Raw genomic sequence first — 20,758 nt, forward strand, 5'->3', positions numbered from 1 at the left:
TTACAAGATACTGAGTAGAGTTCCCTGTGCTATACAATAGGTCCTTGTTGTTTATCTATTTTATATATAGTAGTGTGTATATGTTCATCCCACACTCTTAATCTATCTTCCCCTCCTTCACGCTATCCCCTTTGATAACCATAACTTGATTTTCTATGTCTACGAGTCTATTTCTGTCTTGTAAATAAGTTCATTTGTATCATTTTTTTAGATTCCACATATAAGTGATATATAATATTTGTCTTTCTCTGTCTGACTTACTTCACTTAGTATGGTTATCTCTAGATCCATCCATGTTGCTGCAAATGGCATTATTTCCTTCTTTTTTATGGCTGAGTTATATTCCATTGTGCATATATACCACATCTCCTTTATCATTTCATCTGTTGTTGGATATTTATGCTGATTCCATGTCTTGGCTATTGTAAATAATGCTGCAATGAACCCTGGGTTGCATGTATCTTTTCGAATTATAGTTTTCTCTGGATATATGCCTAGGAGTGGGATTGCAGGATCAAATGGAGACTCTATTTTTAGTTTTTTAAGGACCCTCCATACTGTTCTCCATAGTGGCTGCACCAATTTACATTCCCACCAACAGTGCAAGAGGGTTCCCTTTTCTCCACACCCTCTCCAGCATTTATTGTTTGTAGCCTTTTTAATGATGGCCATTCTGACCAGTGTGAGGTGATGCTTCATTGTAGTTTTGACTCACATTTCCCTAGTAATTAGTGATGTTGAACATCTTTTCATATATGAAAGATGGTCATCTGTATGTCTTCTAAGACACTTTTTTTCTTGTAGGTCACTGGGTCCTCAGAGTCTAGGCCTGGGCCTAGCATGTAGTAAATAATCAATAAATATCTGTTGAATGCTCAATGAATGAAACGGCAAGGTATTAGTTTAAGGGGTCTTTTGATAGTCAGAATGTGAAATTAACTTGGGTGTGAGGTTATGAAGGGTCATGGAGTGAGTTATACATTTGCATTGTCATACACAGAACAGAGATGCATATTGTCCTCTCTTCCATACATTCCTTAGATTATGTACTGCTGTTTGAGGGAATGGTTAAGAAGAGGCTCTGAAAATATGGAACAAATTGGGAAGAAAAATTCCCTATTTAAGAAATTAATTTCTAAAATGAAAACAATGCCTTTACTGTTTTTCTTCAAATCATTGTAATGCTTTTCTTTTTACATCTTTCAGTTTTAGCATTCCTAAACAATAAAGTGGTCAAGTGATGTCTTAAAAAAAAAAAGAAAAGACAAGGTATTAAATTTCAATTTCATGAATAATCACAATGTCAATCCCTAGGAAATGAAATAAGTAAAGCTCCGTTAAGATCTTCATGTTTCTGAAATAGAGTTAAAACAAACAAATAAACAATATTCAGGGCATTTCCACTCAAGAAAAGAAGGGCCAAAAATAATCTGAAAATCTTCCTCTATAGTGAATACACATTAAGTAATACATTTTTTTCACTAAGTGTGTCTTCATACATAGCAGCAAAACAAAATCTAAGACATTTTTCCATGTGAATTATCTTTTCCCTAAAATACAAAATTGTTTTAGATCAACAAAAGGCTTTGTTTTTTTACTATTAAATATCAAGGGACCCACTTAATTGCAAACATAAATGCTTTTTCCTTGTCTCTCCTACAGTTTTGCTGATGAGGAAGATTTTGCAGCCTTCCTTGGTACCAAAATAGCTCTGTTTTGCTGACCATTATCATCTTCACAGGGCAGAGCAATGGTAATGAACTTAGGACACAGGAAGTTTACCATCTCGCAGTATAAAAATAGAACTTCTTATTACAAAGATACCTCTCCCACAAAGGAAAGCAACTAGAATTTTTTTCTTTTTTTTAAATTGAAGGATAGTTGATTTCCAATATTATATTAGTTTCAGGTGTACAGCATAGTGATTCAGTATTTTTACAGATTATATTAAAGGTTTTCATTAAAGATTATTATAAGATAAATGCTATAATTTCCTGTGCTATACAATATATCCTTGCAACTAGAATTTTTATTTTCTTTAACTTGTTCACATTATTATGCTGTATTTATATGTTAAGGTATTCACATAATTGATACTTGGGAAATATTGCTTCCATGCATATTTTAATTCAAATAATTATTTTTTTAAGAATTCAAAATTTTCCATTGACTATTAAGTATTTTGTCACTATGGCTTAGCTGAAGCCAATGTTACAAACAATAAACATTTTAGGACTCCATGCTTTCTACTAAAAAATTAGGTGGTAACTATTATTTTTATATGGTAATCTTTTTTTATTGTCATATTTTGCTTTCACACTTTCTAACATTTTAATTTTATTGGAGTATAGTTGATTTACAATGTTGTGTTAGTTTCAGGTGTACAACAATGTGATGCAGTTATACATATACATATATTCATTCTTTCTTAGATTCTTTTCTCATATAAGTTATCACAGAATATTAGGTAGAGTTCCCTGTGCTATACAGTGGGTCCTTGTTGGTTATCTGTCTTATATATAGTAGTGTGCGTGTGTTCATCCCAAGCTCCTGATTTATCCCTCCATCACAATCCCACTCCTGGGCATATATCTGGAGAAAACTATAATCTGAAAGGATACATGCACCCCAATGTTCATAGTAGCACTATTTACAATAGCCAAGACATGGAAGCAACCTAAACGTCCATCGACAGAGGAATGGTTGAAGAAGATGTGGTACATATATATAATGGAATATTACTCAGCCATAAAAAAGAATGAAATAATGCTTTCACTTTTTAAACGGTAATTTAAGAGTAGGGGTATGAGTCTGGAATAACATTTGCTGAGTACCTAGCGTAAGAGTGGCCCATTCCATCCTCATAGCTGGCCGTACAGGTATCTACTGCCATTCCTGTTTCACAAATGAGAAGACTCAGGACCAGAGTGGGTAAGTCACCTGCCCAAGGTCTCATATAGTGACCCCGGTGGGAAAATCTGACTTATCTTCCTGACTCCAAAGCCCTCCTACGTTCCTCTGCACCAAGATGCCTTTAGAAATCTACCCTCTATTTTATTAAAATGCTATATCTTTGTATAAAAAGTGTAACATGCTGGGATATCTGTATCTTAGATAATATAACTTGACTCATTCTTTCAATAAACATTTACTGGGTTTCTGCTGTGTAATTGGCAATATGCTAAGTGCTAAAAATAGAGATGAAATACTGTGGTGTCAGGAGAGACAGACCATTCAAAGACAAATGCAATTTGAAATTGCCAACGTTCAGCTGCTTTTGAGTTATAAAAATGTCCATTTCAAATGACTTATACTAAAACCCATTATCCAATAAAGAGACTAGCACACTTTATTCTAATTATTCTAACTTAATATTTTAGAAAGGAAAACATTTCCACGTTATTTCTCAACATTTTGATTATATAGGATGAGTAAATAAGCTGTGGTTTTTTGTTTTAGTTTAGTTTTGTTTTTGCTTAAATGGAAACCTGGATTCCCCTGAGAACACTTAGAGTAGAAGAGGATCTGAAGGAACCTTCTCTCTGTGTTTCCGTCCTGATTCTGTCGCTCACTGGTCCTGTGACTTTGGGCAAGTCATTTAACTTCTCAGCTTCATTTTCCTTATTCAAATAATTGAGGAAACTTCCCCTATTTCAGAGGTTCGTTCTTCAATTAATGAGCTGATGAATATTTGCCCAATAATTTGTATTCCTCCTTCTTTGAACCACTTCATGCTAATTTAAATGTGAAGACACTGGAACAGAAGCAATCAACCTTTCAGGTTCCAAATACTTTAATTGTCATCTTTTATTATGATTCAATTCCTTCTGAATGAATTTGCCCTGTAATTTTGCCATGGCTTTATGGGGAAAAAAAGAGGCAGTTTATCCTTGTGCAAAATATTTTTCAGAGGACTTCTCTGTGGCACAGTGTTTTAGTCAGTCTGGAGATGACTCACCAATTCCAAATCCCAGGGCTTCCCTGAGAAACGCACTTGGATCACGGAGGTTCTCTCGGCAGTGCAGGACTGTCATCCCAGAGCCAAACCACCCTGAGAAAGACACAGCTCCTTCCCAAGCCAGTCTGGTTCTGAACTCAAGGCGTCTCCAAAGCTGACAGGAAATGATTCAAGACCAAGGTTGGCCAGAACAAGCGTGGTGGTTTCCTCTGTGCATGAGATGACAAAGAACTTGCATCACGGACCTTCCCTGAATAGACTACCAATTCAACGGGTTCCAAATATCGTGAGATAAGGCACATCTTTTGCGTGGTATACTTTTGTCATCTCTACCTGAGGACAAGTAGTACCTCAGAGTATAAATACACCACTTTCCTACTCCTCCCCCGCTACGTTTAAATGAGGTTAATCAAATTCACTTTAACTGACATGTGTGTAGTTCCTACACAGTAATAATATGTATGTAGCTGTGTTAGGCGTGGGAAGAAAGTGACACAACATAGATTCCTGTCACCTTGAAGTTGAGTTTGCAAGAACAAATATGAGTCACAAAGGTAAATAAATGTATTGTTTCAGAATATCGTAGCGGGCCTGAAGTACAGGGTGTCCTGTGGGAGATTGTCAGAGAACACCTGGTTTATACAGTAAGTCCCCTACGAACGAACTTTCAAGTTGTGGACTTTCAAAGATGCGATCGTGCGTTCCACCAATATCAGGCGTGAGTGAAATTGCAGCTTGCCCTCCATCTCCTATTGCTGACGATCCTTCAGCTCTACCATCTCCCACCTGCTCTCCCTCCTCCTGTCAGTAACTCTTCTTGCCTGTTCACTTGATGCCAGCCCTTGTATGCCAGCTGTTGTACTGGACTACTGTATTTTTCAAGGTACTGGACTGTAAGATTAAAAATGTTTTCTTTATTTTTTGTGTTTGTTTTTTATGTATTATTTGTGTGAAAAGTATTATAAACCTATTATAGTACAGCACTATATAGCCGATTGTGTTAGTTGGGTACCTAGGCTAACTTCGTTGGACTTACGAACGAATTGGACTTACGAATGCACCCTCGGAACAGAACTTGTTCATATGTAGGGGACTTACTGTATTGGTCCTTACTGAGAAAGGGACTTTCAAAGTGAGCTCTGAAGGATGCCTCAGCCAAGTGAAGAATGGGAGGAAAAGGCAGAAGGGCCGGATGGGCAAATGTTTTGAGACAAGACAGGTAGCTTGGTGGCTTGGAGGAAGAGAAGGCAGCCTGGTGTCTGGGGTGGAGCTCATGCTATTTGGACTTGATTCTTAGAGCAATGCAAAGTCAGTGAAGTGTTACAAAGTGAACGATGGTGAAGTAGATCCATGGTTTTAGGAAATCAGCCTCGTTGCTGTGTGGAAAGTAGATAGGATAAGGGGCAAGAAAGGATGTCGAGCGTAAGGGAAATATGGTGGCCATGAGCGTTAAGGGGAGCCTTAATCAATGACACGGAGAAGATAAAAATCGTGGAAGTGGCCAGACATGCAGAAGGGGGAAAGAATCTGTCAGAGCGAGGTGCTGTGCATAGTCTTTGGGATACAGCAAAAAGGTCAGCAGGGCGTGAAGGCAGGGGGCCAGCCTCCTGTGTAATGACTTGGAGAAGTTGTAGGATAGGGCTGGAGGGAGGTGACTTGCTTGCTGGTTGTTTGTGAGCCTCAAACTGTCTTTCAAGAAGATCTAGAACAAATCCTCTCATTCTCTTCCTTACTTCACTGCCACCCCGATCCAGTAGAAGTAAGTCGGCTCACACAGCAATGCTGACCCCAACCCTAAAAATCGCTGTCCTATTCCCTGTGGTCCTGACCCCAATCAGTTACCATGTACGACATGACCAAGCAGTAACAGTCTGATGCTCTGTGGCATCCAGGGGACCCCCCTTGGCAGTGGGGTCTTTGGGGGAGCAGCCATGTGTGAATAATAGGGACCCCCAGTGTTTCCACAGATGAATGAACATGGCCCCTCCGTCGCTGATGGAGATTGCTCTGTGACGGAGGAGTGCTTTGCCCTTTGCGTGTGATTAGTAAGACAGAGATGACTATTCTTTCAAAGTCCCCCAGTGACCAAATTTGGCCTCCAAGAACTGAGTAGAAACATTTCACATGAGTCACGCTTGTTTGCCTCATGTTCTGTCATTAGTTGTTATGGAAACCACATAGCACAACCTAAGGGTTCAGAATTCCTGCAGTTAGCCTCCAACTTACCCCTAGTTTATACAGCAAACAAGTTCGCTTACTTGGTTAATCTTTAGCTACTTCCTGCCGGGTCTGGGGCTCACAAATTGGAAGCTGAAGAACTCAATACAGCCTAGAGCCCAGGCTGCCCTTTTTCAGGTGAATCAAAATAAAAGACATGCCCTTGTGTTCTGCCCTGAGGATGGTATAGATATTTAGAAGAATTTCAGATTACTTCCTGGGTTATCTGGTTGTTAGATCAAAGCTGCTCCCTTGTTAACATGGACACTAGACACACATGAAAAGAATTCAGGAATTCCTCACATTGTCTTTTTTGGGTTCGTCCCAATCTCTTGGCAAAATCTCCAGTCAAATCTTAATAGCCACTGGGTTTACTTTGGGAAATATGCACTTTAGAGAGATGCTAGACAGATTTTTGCTCCTTGAACTTCTTTGATGATAATACAAATCTTTGAAGCTCAGACACAAGAAAAGTTCATGTTCATAGTGCCTCCTGATGATTCAGAGACTGATGGTATGCTTTGTGGCTTCTTCTGCAAGGAATTTGAATCAGAAAGACCCAGACTGGGGGTGGGGAAAAGATTGAGTGGGAGTTCGGGATTAGCAGATGCAAGCTATTGTGTCCAGAATGGATAAACAACAGGGTCCTGCTGTATAGCACAGGGAACTATATTCAATATCCTGTGCTGAACCATAAGGGAAAAGAATATGAAAAAGAAGGCTTCTGTCTATAGACCTCTCTTCATAGAATTTAGTACCAGTCCACAGGGCCAGAATAGAGACAACTATTGTCTCAGATCCACCTGCTACGTCTCTCCCTCTCTTCAGCCCCAAATATTCATGAAAATAATCCCTTGACAGCCTTGCCCATCATTTAGTAAACACGTTCAGACAGGTCAGAGCATCAGCTTTAATTCAGGTTAGGACCTTGCGCTAAGGAAAAATAGAACTAATTAAAGTGAAAACGACACTTTATTTGAATAAAAATAAGAAAACATCATTATGAGCTGAAGAACACATGATTATTAAAGTCCTAAGAGAGAATAAGAAATAGGGCCAGATTAGCAAAGACATCAAGTCTTAGGCTGGCGAGTTTATACTGAATACTGACGGGTTATATAGTCACTGTAGATGAAAACAGAAATAGTTGAAACTCAAGTCAATTTCTGTATTCTATTTTTTTAAGTTTAATGACTTAGAATTAAATCCAAATCTACTGAGTGCTACTGTCCACTTTTGCGCAAACAATGTACACTGTCTAAGCATCAGTTTGTTCTTCTGTGATATAGGGGTAATTCTAACATTGTTAAGGATTGCTGTAAGAGTATATCTGATGATATGCATAAACGCAGTTGGTTCAGAGCCTAGGTCATGCTAGGGTCTCAATATATGTGTCCGTTTTCTCTCTCCTTAGAAGATGATGACGATGAAAGTATTTTCACCTTAAAAAAAATTAAAGCAACTTTAAAAAGTTGAGTTTAAGAATTATCTATATATTTTAATTATTCATCTCTTAATGATGTACACCATCAATGAAGATAACTGAGAACAATTTTACGGTCAGAACTTAAGAGTTAAAAGGGGAAAAGGATAAAATTAGTCGTCGGAACCTAAAGTGCTTTTTTTCTTTCATCCTCTGATAAACCATACCTAAGTCCAAATTAGATATATTACTGAACTGCAACAAATAAAAATAGTAACAACAATATCTTCTCTTTTAATGGATGTGTTATTATTAGGAAATGAATTTATCACATTTGCTTCCTCTGACCTGTTATTATATTTTTAACTCAAGGTGTTCTGACTTCTTCTGTAATTTATACACAAAATCAGAGGTTTAAAAGTAGAGCAGTGTTATTGAAATATAATTCACATACCATACAATTCACTGACTTAAGGTGTAAATTCAATGACTTTTAGTATATTCACAGAGTTTGTGCAACCATCGCCACAATGAATTTTATAACATTTTCATCACCTCCCCAAAACCTCTCATATCTTTTATCAGGCACTCCGCTTCCCACCTCACCCACTCCCCTACCCTGAGCAACCATTAATCTACTTTCTGCCACTATAGATTTCCCTATTCTGGACTTTCCTATGGATGAAAATATATAATATGAGGCATTTGTGTCTGGCTTCTTTCACTTAGCTTAATGTTTTCAAGGTTCATCCATGTTGTAGCAGTATTTTATCACCTTTATTGACAAACAATAGTCCATCGTAAGGATACACGCCATTTTATTCATCCATTCATGATTTAATGGATTTTTGGATTGTTTCCAATTTTTAATTATTGTGAATAATGCTGCTATAGAATTGTAGAATTTTAAACCCAGAAAGTATCGCATGGCTTATTCAGCCCATTCGCTCTCAATTTACAGATATTCTAATGCAGTGTCAGAAAAGGTAGGTGAATGGGCCATGTCTTACTGCTTTTCAGATGCAAAGCTTGAACTAGAACTCAGGTCTTCTAATTATTGTATGATTGCTATTTCTATCTCCATCTAGAGCTGGCAAAGCTTTAGGAAGAGGGCCTTGAGCTTACTGTTATATCAGATGCAATGGTGCGTAAGAGCCAGTCTCTGTAATCCCAGCAGCATACAGTTGAATGAAACAGTGATTGTGTCTGATTTTATTCGTCTCTGAGACACTTCTCTGAGTGCAGCGCACATAATGAGTGTATAATAGGAAATTGCATAATTGGTACCTTGAAAGATCTGAACTCATGGGGTGTAAACACACAAGCAACTTTGTGTTTGATTTTTATTTTTCCTTTAAGCCTGTTCACTGCGGTAGTTTTTCCCATTCTCCTAGATAAAAACTTGGGTAGGCCCCAAGAAATGAAAAGACTAGAGTTTCTTTATGTCACAAAACCGTCTCAATTCAGTTCTGGGAGTTCCAAAGCTATGCACTGGTGAAAGTTTCCATCTTCACTGGAAGTAGTCTTCTCTCCCACCTAAGGCAACAGGCCAGCAATGTGCAGGGGGTGGGGAGAGGGTCCAAGGGGAGCTGGAACGTTCTGATGATGCTGTAAGGACACAGCCTGTGTTCTCTGGGGCCAGCAGAGGTCTTCACACCTCTTTCTTTCATAGCTGTCTTTGGAGGTTCTTTAGAGACCTTCTCTCCTGTGTCACAGGGTGACCACTGTTCTCTTGACATGGATGATTTGCACTTTTTTGTGCAAATCACTTTCTCCTTCCTTAGCCTCTGGGAACATAGCAATAGAAGCCAGATTGCCCCTCCTGATGGCCCTATTGGAAGTTTTATGGATGGCCTACATCTAGGTCACTGGAAATACTCATGTATCAACTGCCCCCAAAATGTCAAACCCAACACAGTCTCTCTTCAGCTCTTCTATCAGCGGCAGGTGGCCAGTGCTTAGTTCACCCTTTGTATTTCTCAGAGAGTTGACTCTGTCCCTCTTCCCACGCTGCCACATGTATTTAGTGCTCTGGCCAGTTTCTTTCACGTTCCTCTCTTGACTTGAGGTGGTAGGAGAATGTTTCTCCCACCTGGGGTGTTTGTGTGTCTGAGGTAGTCAACAGAACTCCAATCACAGCTCTTTCCAAGGAAACATTCCTTCCTCAAGCTTTTTACTGTAAATGTGGGCAAGTGGTTTAAGAGTTACGGATCTGCTTAAAACAAAAACAAAAACAAAGCAAAAACAGAAAAGGAAAGAACATCCAATGAACTAAAATCTTTGAAATTTTGCATCTTGGTTTGTTACCTTACTTTGGAATAGCATATTTATTATATCTTGGTGCCTTAAATGTAATTTCCAATGTAACATCTGGTTGTGCTTTTAAATTGCCTGGAAGGCAGGGTGATATAATAAAAGGAACACTCGTCTAGGGCGGTACCAGCTGTCATGTATGGAACTCTACTTTATACCAAACACCATATTAAATAATTTGTAAACATTATCTCAGTAACTTCTTGTAACAAGTCAATGATACACCTTTTGTGATCTTCATTTAATAAAGCGGGGAATTAAATCTCCAAAGTGTATCGTCTGGAACAGTATGCTAAATATATCATTTAGTTGGATGCTTTCAATGAAAGAAACAAAACACTCCCCCCCCCCAAATTGTCTTAAACAACAGAAACAAGTACTATTTACATAATCCAAAGGTAGGACAATTCCAGTGTCAGTTAACTTAATGGCTCAAAGATGTGCCCAGCATCTGGGTTCTTTTCTTAGTTCTGTTCTGCATCCCTGGCGTTTAAGCCTAGGCTCATTGTTTTCATGATCACAGGATAGTTGTCACATTTTAGAAATCACATCCAGATTAGACAACGCTTAGGAGAAGAAGAGCTGTCTCTCCCCTTTAGGAAAAACTTTTCCCAAATCCCCACCCAGCAACCGAGCAAAATGGCATTCTGCAGCAAGAAAGAAAGTGGAAGACGTACATTAGATGTGGGGTGGGCAAGCTTAGCCACAGGCCTTACACAACTTGCCTTAAATCATTGGGGTGGGATTTGAATCTAGGTTTGTCTGGCTTCAAAGCATATGCTCTTGTGAATGCTTTACCATATGCTGCTGTAGCCTCTATATCCAGAGGGATAGGTAATTTGGGTTCTATTCCTTGTAGTTATGTAACTTTAATGGATTGTTAACTTCTCAGATCCTCAGTTCTCTCAACTATAAAATCAGAGAGTTGTGTTCTGGTGACGGTCTATTTGTTTTATAATTACAGTGGGACTGACGGTACCTTGTACCATACTTTAAAAGAAAAATATATATAAGAGTGCATGACTTTAGGTCTTTAACTAGACTGGTCATTGTCCTGCAAGTTTAAAAAAACAAAACAAAACGTGTTTCAGTTATTATGATTTTCTGTGTACTTTCTGTGATGAATCAATACGTAATATTGCCAAATAGCTCAGAAGCTTTAGCCAAATAGCCAAATACTCAGAAGCTTTGTCAAAACCCATAGAATGTGCAACACGAAGAGTGAACCCTAATGTAAACCCTGGACTTTGGGTGATGATGTGTCAACGTAGGTTCATGGATTGTGACAAAGGTACCACACCAATGAAGGATGTTGATGGTGGCAGAGGCTGTGCATATGTAGGGGGGAGAGGGTCTGCGGTAATGCCCTGTACTTTCCACTCAGCTTTGTTGTGAATGGAAAACTGCTCTAGAAATAATGTCTGTTAATTATACATCATAATTAAATGTTGCTGAGTCTTTTAATTTGTCATTGGTGGTCGTCCCCACCACGTAAATCAGTTTGTGGAATGTACAGCTCTAGGATGGCTTGAGGAAGCATGATATGGTCAAGCCTCAAGGTCAAATCATGGCCAGCACATAGGTATATAGTTATACAGGCTGTACCTGCCCCACTACACGGGTAACTTTCTCATAGACTGTGATATGATTTGTCTCCTCTGGAATTTTGCAACCTGGCAACCTTTGTGCAAATCCATCCTCCTTTAGCTAACTGGCTCTATGACTTTGATCCATATAGTTAAGCTTTTCAAATCCTTGCTATTTCATTTCCTATAAAATTGGGATGACATAGACTCCACAGAGCATATGAAGAAATGCCCCAAAGAGATCATTTCTATGTGGAGCAGAGATCTATTAAGATAAATGATGTCCAGTCTAATGTCCATTTGCCAGAAATGTCATTTACCCATCAGGGTAAATCTTCTTTTTTCCCTTAAGCTGGAATTGGAAACTTCTTGGAAGAAGAGACTCAAATCTTCTGTTAAAAAACAAACAAACGAAAAAACACACAAAAAACAAAAAACTAAGCTTGGTGAGTGAGTTGCATTACCAGGAATACAGGAATAAAGAATAAAGACAGAAAGTGATATTCCAAGAGGAATTCCAGATACAAATTTGAAAGTATGAACTACAGACCAGGCACCAAGAGTTCTAAGCTATGCCCTGATTTCTCCACATTTGTTACTTTTGATATTATCTGTTGCTTTTTCTTTCAGAGAGTCACAGTTAAAACCTTCACTGTGAAGTGTCTTGCTGCCTGCCTAGGAGAGGCTGAGCACATTACAGCCCGCTTTAAGAAGAGACCCACGAAGATAAGGTGATGGTAGCCTAGCAGGAGGGAAAGGGAAGCAGGCTAAGTATGAGTAGATGGTCTGCACCTGGAAAGAAAGAGGTTCCTTGGTAGCCCTAGAAAGGAAAGTCACACATATGTGAAAATGTCCAGTACTTAGTGAGGTCTCAGTAAAGGTGATTTCCTCCCCTTGAAAGACAATACCATCGGTTTCTTAGAAAATGCTTTTTGATCTTCCTAATTGGACTATGCATTCTTAAATGTGAGATAAATTCCCTTGTCTTCGGTGATATTCCAGTTTTGTTTTTATATAAAATGTCTTCTCGTGATTTGCCAGAATAACAGAACAGAGTTGTTATATCTATAATCCAGTTGGCAATTTTTTTTTTAAACTAGTCCTAATGGAGGGTAGATTTAGTCACTATTTGGAGCCTAATTCTTTTAAAATAATCAACTCATGCTGGAGAAAGAAGTAAATCAGTGGAACAAGAAAGATAGTGTCTTTCCTGTTTGACTCAAATGCTGAGAACCCTCCCTAATTACAAGCTAAGGAAGTATCAGTATTGAAAGGCAGTCTCTCTTCTCATCCCAGTCTGAAGAAACTTGCTCTATTTATTATGCACATATTTCTTTCCTAGGAGAAGCAACCATTTGTTTAAAGAGATACCCTGTTAGGATGAATTCTGCTTGGATTGACTGAGGAAGTAAAAAGCAAATCCATACAATTTTATCAGGGACTTCAAGCAAAATTTGACAAAAGTAATTTACCCACAGATAACCAAGAGGTAACTGTATTGGAAATACTACGTTGAAAAACCTCCAAATTATTGCAAAAATGACTGAATGATATTGGCAACTGGGCATGGGTGTCATTCAGTCCTTACCAATGGATGAAATCTCAACTTTTTTTTTTTTAATTAAAAAAAAAGGAAAACCAACACTTAGAGAATTTAAGAATCAAATCTATCAAATCTTTATTGATTCTCGGGAACCTGGAAGCAGGCACGAATTTCAATATGAGCCAAACAATGACCCTCAGTATTAATCCTGTACTTCTTCAATCCACACACACTCTTTGCCAATAAATACATTCTTAAGGATGTTGATGCAATTAACACATAAGTGCTGAGCTCTACTGTGTACCATTCACTGTGTTAGGCGCTGGGGATGGATACAGGTGTTGGTTAAGACAGACTGCATCCCTTCTTGTGGAACACTTATCTTTCTTTCTTGGGAAGACAGACAAGCAACAAGTAAACAGACCACAAATAATAACACAAATAAAAATTATTTGTTAATAAACGAGGGGTATGGTTACGAGTGAGCATACAGGGAGGGTCTTTCTGATGATTTGGCCTTTCTGAGACCTAAATGATCAGAGGAAGCTGAGATTCAGAGGATCTGCTTAGGTAAGGAAAAGGATAACTTTTTTTTTTTCAAGGTAAATCTTTATTGGTGAACCTCGGGGCTTGAACAGAGCTGAGTGATCACGTTGAATTCCTTCATGTTAAAATGAAGAAATTCGATTCTGGAAACTGTTACTTCTACAAGGTCATTTTAGTCATTTTCATGTTTTAAACGATTTGCATCTCTGTTTCAGGCTTAATAAGAAGGTGAAATATGTCTCTGATGCTCTCTTTCCTTCTGTTCTTCATCCTCATTCTGAGTGACCAGAAGCCTCATGTATCCCTCATTTTCCATGGTGCTTCACCCAGGCTTTCTCTGCTCTCCCAAACCTCTCCAGGCAGAACACAATTCTTTTGTTCTACTATGGATAACGCATCTGACATTAGCAAAAGGATAACTTTTAAAGATAAATCATGAGTTTACTTTATGCAATTCTAAAAACCTCTCTTTAAAGTGTCCTGTAGGTTAGTAAGCCTTAAATGTTAGCACGTGTCTGAATCACCTCCTACAAGCCTCGTTGAAACAGATCCCTGGGCTTCACCTTCAAAGGTTCTGATTTCGTAGGTCTTGGGTAGGTCTAGACATCTGCATTGTTAACAAATTCCCAGATGGCGGTGGTTGCTACTGGCTTTTGGACCACACTTTGAGTAGCTACAGGACAAATGCTTATCGTCAACAAATTGCAGAGAGGTACAGGTTAACAAAATTATGGTATGTCATGCTTGTGTTAATATTGCTTACAAAGCATTTGCACATAGGTTATCTCATTTGAGCTGTATAATTGCCATACGATGAAGAAAGGGCAAGTGACTTTGTCACTGTATGATTTGTTCATTTAGTCATTCATTCATTCAACACGTTTTGGGATGCTATAAGATCATCAGCACTACACAAGAGGTGCTGGAAATATGGCGGTAAGCAAAACAGACACAGAGCTCAGGGTTCAGAAGGACAGATAGACATAAAGCCAATTGTCCCATAATATTTCTGAAATACATATACAACACTCACATTACATAGATAAGTAGCATGAAGAAAATGTGCTTAGAGAAAGTAAACCAGAAGAAAACTGTTTTATATCATACAGTCCAGAAATGCCTCTCTGAACCTTCCTGGGTTATGCAGTTAGTAGGTGAGAAAGTCACGGCAAGCCCCAAATCCCAGTACGACTTCCCCTCGACAACTGCTGCCTCTCAAGATGCACAAGGTCAGGAAATCACAAAGTCAGGAAAAGGATAAGGCATTCAGATCAGGAAGTGCCACTGTCTGGGGCTGAATCTAAGGAAGACCCACACCCCTGGATGGGGATGGGACTCGCCATGTGCAAGAGACCTACCGAGAGCAAGTCATCAGGTCGAGTAGCCAGAGATACGTTATCAGTGAGTGTACGGGCTCTCACCTGATTATCCGGAAGCACACAACCCAAATGTCATCAAAAGAGAGAGGAAACGAAAAAAAAAATTGTTTTTAGACTCTCCCACATATGAGCATATTTTCTACCATATTGGTGCTTATCATTTCCCTTATACAGTTCTCAGGTTCACAGAGGTTAAATAACTTAGGCAAGTTCATACATTGTGGCAAAATGGGGTAAAAATCCATCTCCGTCTGACAATAGAGTCAGCTCAGAGTCAAGTAGATTCAGAACTCTAAGGAAAAGACAGTGACTCCCAGGGGACCTGGCTTTGAGCTAAACTCTTGTATCTGATACTAGAGTCAGATGGAGACCAATCTGAGCATTTATTTCAGGGATTTTCAAGTACTTGTGGGCAGAACCACGGGGATGTACTTGAAAGTGATGCTAGGACCAATGCCGAAAGAATCTGATCCAGCAAGTCTGGATTTGTCTCTGAAATATATGCAATAAACACACACTCACACACATACACATATATGTATATATACATTTTTACAAAACTAGTTTCCCAGATCATTCTTAAACCCAGTTAGGTTTTTTCCACCAACTGAGTTGTTTTCAAGCCTGAGGGTAGAGCAGAAAAGTAGGTCAATATGGCTAGAACAAGTACAGAAATAGAAAATAAAGACATATTTTAACATTTTCATGAGTAAATAAAATTATTATCATTTCATGCCATACATGAAATGTTCAAAAATCCCATGCTTATCAAACTTAGAGATAACATTTCTAAGAAGCTTGATACTGGGCAAGACTGCCCTAACAGATCTCAATTCTCTTGTCGTCCTGACAGATCGGTCTCTATAAATTGATTTTTTAATGTATTTTTTTCTGGGACTTTATCTCTTACAACCATATTACCTTCAGTTTATATAGCTGAGAACTGCCCTTGGTACTGTGATCACCATGGTGTAAAGTATGGTGGATATATAGACATGATTAAACCTTTAAGGAACTCCTCTTTGTTCACTCCTAAGGCCATGAAATAGAAGAGATTGCTAAGTATCAAGTGACTATCAGAGAACAGGTAAGAGTTCTCGAAAACAAAATACCTGATTGTAAAAGTGAGAGAATCTTATGGAAGAATTAGAACATAGAGTTGAGGAAATTTCTCAGGAAATAGGTTGAAAAATGCAGGAAAAAGTAGGAAAAAAATTAGAAAATCAAATCCAGAATGACCCTTATCCAGCTAATAGGGGTTCCATAAAGAGAATAGACAAAATGGACAGGAGGACATTTATGAAAGGAATCATGCGAGAACATTTTCTAGAACGGAAGAACATGAGTTTCTAAATTTAAATCTCACCAAGTATCAAGCAAGGAATTAAAAAACAAATAGAAAGCTGCTACATTATCATGAAAAGTCACTGAGGATAGAGATCTTACAAGATTTCAGAACAATAAAAATTGTTTAAAAACGAATACCATTAATCAGAAGAGGAATGAACTCCTCAAAACCTAGAAAATACCATCCTAATCATTTTGAAGTAACGATATTGAACCTAGAATTCTACACAAGCTGTCAATCAAGCATGATGCTAGAAGAAAGGCAGTTGCATACAGGCAAGGTGTCAAAAAAGTATATTCTGTGAGCACTTTCCGTGGAAGTTACCGGAAAACATGTTCTTACAACAAGAAAAGAAAAAAGAAAGAGGAAGATATGGGATTCCCAAAACAGGGAACCCTGTATGGTCTTCCTGCAAAACTGGAATGTAACCAATGAAGAAAGAACACTTTGCCAAACTTTTTATGTTATTTTTATTTAATTTTATTTTATTGTTATGTAAAGAGTCATTGGTCAGGAAAAGCTCCCTTGGAAAAACAGTTTTACCATAGAGGCTTCTTTCAAGTGATAAGTATCATGAAAAGAGAAGAGATGAAAAATAAATGAAGGTATTATTAATTTCTGGAAAAAATTGGTTTCTGGAAACAAACAAAAATCTGGTCAAGAAAAGAAGTGAAATTGGAGGAGTCCCATAGCTCAGTTCCTAGTAGTTTGGGATCATAATTACGTATTCACTTACTATAGAATTACCTGTAAATGTGGGATTGGGCAAAGGAGGAGGAGGTAGGAGAATGGCTTGCTTATTGAACACATACTGTGCGCTGGAGACCGTTCTGGATGCTTTACACGTTCGCATCCATTTAACTCACAACCACCCATTGAGAAAGGTGCAGGTCTTATGTCCATTACACATACAAGGAACCTGAGGTACAGAGAGAAAGGAACCTCTTCCGGGTCACACAGCTGGGAAGTGCTGGCCCCAAGGTCTAAGCCCAAGCCACCCGGCTCCACTGGTATTGCTTCCAACTTCTACCCTGGATTGTCCCTCAAGTCAGTTAGCACATCAGCAAGCAATAAATTATTTCTATAAATGGAAAGCAGGAAATTATTAAAGAAGCATCTCATTTAGAATTATGAAGGTCAATCTCCAAAAGATAGCTCAGCTAAAGAGTTTGCCTCTGAGGATCACGGCTGGAAGGTTTGAGAGCGTTTGGTCAGGGAAAGCTGTTTTTCATTGAAAGCCTTTCCATACGTGTTTACTTATATGCTTGTATGACTTTGATTAAAGTGAAAATGAATTATTAAAAAAAAAGTTTTCAACTAGGATTTCAGAATCTTGTTTCCAAGACTCAATTCCACTTATAATCAGCTGTTACTAAAATTATCTGCATTTTAGTTTACCCACTTTATCTCTAAAGTGCTTTCAAGTCATGCTCGTTTACAATTATGCTAAAAACTCATGACAGGATGAGGGCTGGGTGGGAACACGTGACAGTCATAGAAAATATGGGTAAGTTCCTCCCATGTAGTGATGTGTAAAATGGGGAAACACCATCTGAGTACACCCTGTGTACAGTCTGGAAACATCATGAACATGACAGTGGACAGTAATGATGGTTGTTGTCAAGGCCACCACCTTCCCATCCCCCATCAATGCCATATCTCCCTCCTACCTTGATACCATGTCAGAAGTAGTATTTTGGGCAGCATGAATCCTGCAATTCTTTTGTCCTTGACCTAAACAGGAAAACTCAAATTAGACTCTGATTTAAAGTTATGCGCTAGAGAACTCTTTTGGGTGAAGAAATCCAGTTGAGAGAATTATTCATGTTTGAAACATGAACAGTAGAGTTAATAATCTGCTGATCACTTGGGGAAAAAAATAGCTGAGGTTGATAGCCAATTGAATGTTTAAAAAAACCTCAGAAAAAAAGGAATATCTCATATTCTTACAGCTGAATTATTTGTGCCTCTTACATGGAGTGCTTCAAGCCTATTTATAAGCATGAAAAATAAGCAACAAAGTAGAAAACATATGTTTCGATGGAGTAGGCTTGTTGGACAAATCCTAAGAGAGGATCTGAAGGAATAATAATGATTCATAGACAGACAATTCAGAACGATTTGAATGTCTAGTTCTAGAATAGAGCTGAAACTGAATAAGAATATTGGTCATAAGACACCAATTTTCTTTTAACTAAGGGAAAAGGGACAATATACCAGATAATAAAAACTTTCTAAGACAAATCCAAGAGCATCCAATTTTTTTTTAAATCAAAGAGAATTGAGCAATAGCTTATAGAGATTAGGCACTTAAAGGGACAGCCTACATTCTAACTATTTAAGGAAATGAGACACAGAGAGATGAATTCGCTTGCTCATGGTCACGCAGATAGTGAGTGGCAAAGCCAGAATTCAAGCCAGCTCTTCAGATGCTCATTGATCAATGAAGAGAGACATCATGCTGGACATATTTGTGCAGAGTTGAAGATATGGAGAAGCTAATTACAGGTTCAAAGCCCATGGGTTGCACCAGTCCCTGCAGGTGCTGGGAATTGCTGAGCTGTAGCGTTGCCGTGGGAGAGGGTCAGAGAGAACGCAACCAGGAAGATGCTTTATGCAAGCATTTCTGGAAACTTGACTACATAGGTATTAGAAGCAAGGGACTTGAATTTGCAAGGCTCCAATAATGTGTTTATTGAGATTTATTTTCATGCCGTAAATAAATATGTAATTTTATACCAAATTTTTTTAAAGAAGTCATCTTTAAAATCTAATTCAGGCCCCGCAGAACCCATATGAACTGCATATGGACCTTCATTGAATGTCATTATTATCTTTATTACCTAACTATTACCTCAATTTACCTGAAACATTAAAAATTAAAATGCTTATTTACATTACAAAATGCCATTTTGCGCTTTTGTAAAGGGCCAAATAATAAATATTTTAGGCTTTGTGGCATCACACAATCTCTGTCACAACTACTCAACTGTATCTTTGCAGCCTGAAAGCCCCATGGACCATACATGAATGAATGAGTGTGGCTGTGTTCTAATAAAACTTTATTTACAAAAGCAGGCAGAGGGCCAGATTTAGCTCACAGGCTGCAGTGTGCCACCCCTCGATCTAAAGTGACTTTAAATCAGATTTCTCCACCTCAGCGCTAAGGACAAGGGATATTCTGGCCAGATAATTCTTTGTTGTAAGTGGCTGTCCTGAGCATGTGGTTAGCAATGTCCCTGACCTCCATCCACTAAATAGCAGTAGTAGCCCCACCTCCTCCCCGCGGTTGTGACAACCCAAAATGTCTCCAGACATTGTTTAGTGTGCCCTGGGAGACAACATCACCCCCCATTGAGAATCACTGCTTTGAATTAATGGAGTTTCAAAATGTGTGTGTTGGGGGCTGGAGGGGTGGAGGAGAGACGTTCATGTCTGAATAACCTGTGGGACTTGCTCTCAGGACATCCTCTAATGCACCTCCCCCGCCTAAAGATTCTAGAACACCTGAGGGTGATCTCCTGGGCTGCCATGGGCAAGTCCTGCTGGTGATTCAGAAACACAACTGTGCCTTCATCTGTGGATTATAACTTTGGTTTATTTCACAAATATAAGCTGCCCAGCAACTCTTAAAACTGAGGCTCCCCTGTTTGTAACAAAGACATTTGACTGCTTGGTTTGATATTTTACATAACCCATCACCTCTAAAAATCTACGGGGTATCTGAGGAAACTTTACTCTTGAATATTTTACACGGTCTTACTTTTTCATTCAAGATGGCATAGTAATCACATCTGTGGTAGGGTACATGGGGAATGCCTCAGATTCTGTAATGGTTGATCCCTTGCGAAATCCAGTTCAATGTTCTTGGTAATTGTGTACCTTCAGGAGAAAGCAAACACAGAGCTGACAGGATCATCCACTGTATCAGGAGACTGTAAAACAGGGACGGGGAGAAAGCAGTCTCTTGAGTAGTTTCTGTGCTCCTTTAACATGGGAAGAGAAGAAGGGCAAACAAACTCTGGGGTAGTCTCTGCCCAGCTTGGTTTGCTTTCTGCTTCTGAGGGAAAAGGTACTCGTGTTTGCCTTTCATCTTTTTTTTAATATATATATATATATATATATATATTTATTTATTTATTTATTTATTTATTTATTTATTTTATTTCTTTTGGCTGCGTTGGGTCTTCGTTGCTGCGCAGGGGCTTTCTCTAGTTGCGGCGTGCGGGGTCTACTCTTCCTTGCAGTGCGTGGGTTTCTCATTGTGGTGGCTTCTTTTGTTGTAGCACACGGGCTTCAGTAGTTGTAGCACGCGGGCTTCAGTAGTTGTGGCATGCGGGCTCAGTAGTTGTGGCGCAAGGGCTTAGTTGCTCCGCGGCATGTGGGATCTTCCCGGACCAGGGCTCGAACCTGTGTCCCCTGCATTGGCAGGTGGATTCTTAACC

At 38.8% G+C, this 20,758-nt stretch overlaps 1 long non-coding RNA gene across 4 annotated transcripts in view; it reads right to left on the reverse strand.

The window, feature by feature from the left end:
• Positions 1–528: 528 nt before the first annotated feature.
• Positions 529–20,758, reverse strand: part of LOC309619672 — a 28,748-nt gene continuing 8,518 nt past the window's right edge. For 2 of the 4 annotated variants that reach the window (XR_014239141.1, XR_014239142.1), the window contains exon 2: positions 529–20,195. This is a non-coding gene — a long non-coding RNA (uncharacterized lncRNA). The remainder of the gene's footprint in view (positions 20,196–20,758) is intronic. The other 2 variants (XR_014239139.1, XR_014239140.1) reach the window with 2 other exon arrangements.

Source organism: Balaenoptera borealis, assembly GCF_965194805.1.
Source record: "Balaenoptera borealis genome assembly, chromosome: 21".
Lineage (NCBI taxonomy): Eukaryota > Metazoa > Chordata > Mammalia > Artiodactyla > Balaenopteridae > Balaenoptera > Balaenoptera borealis.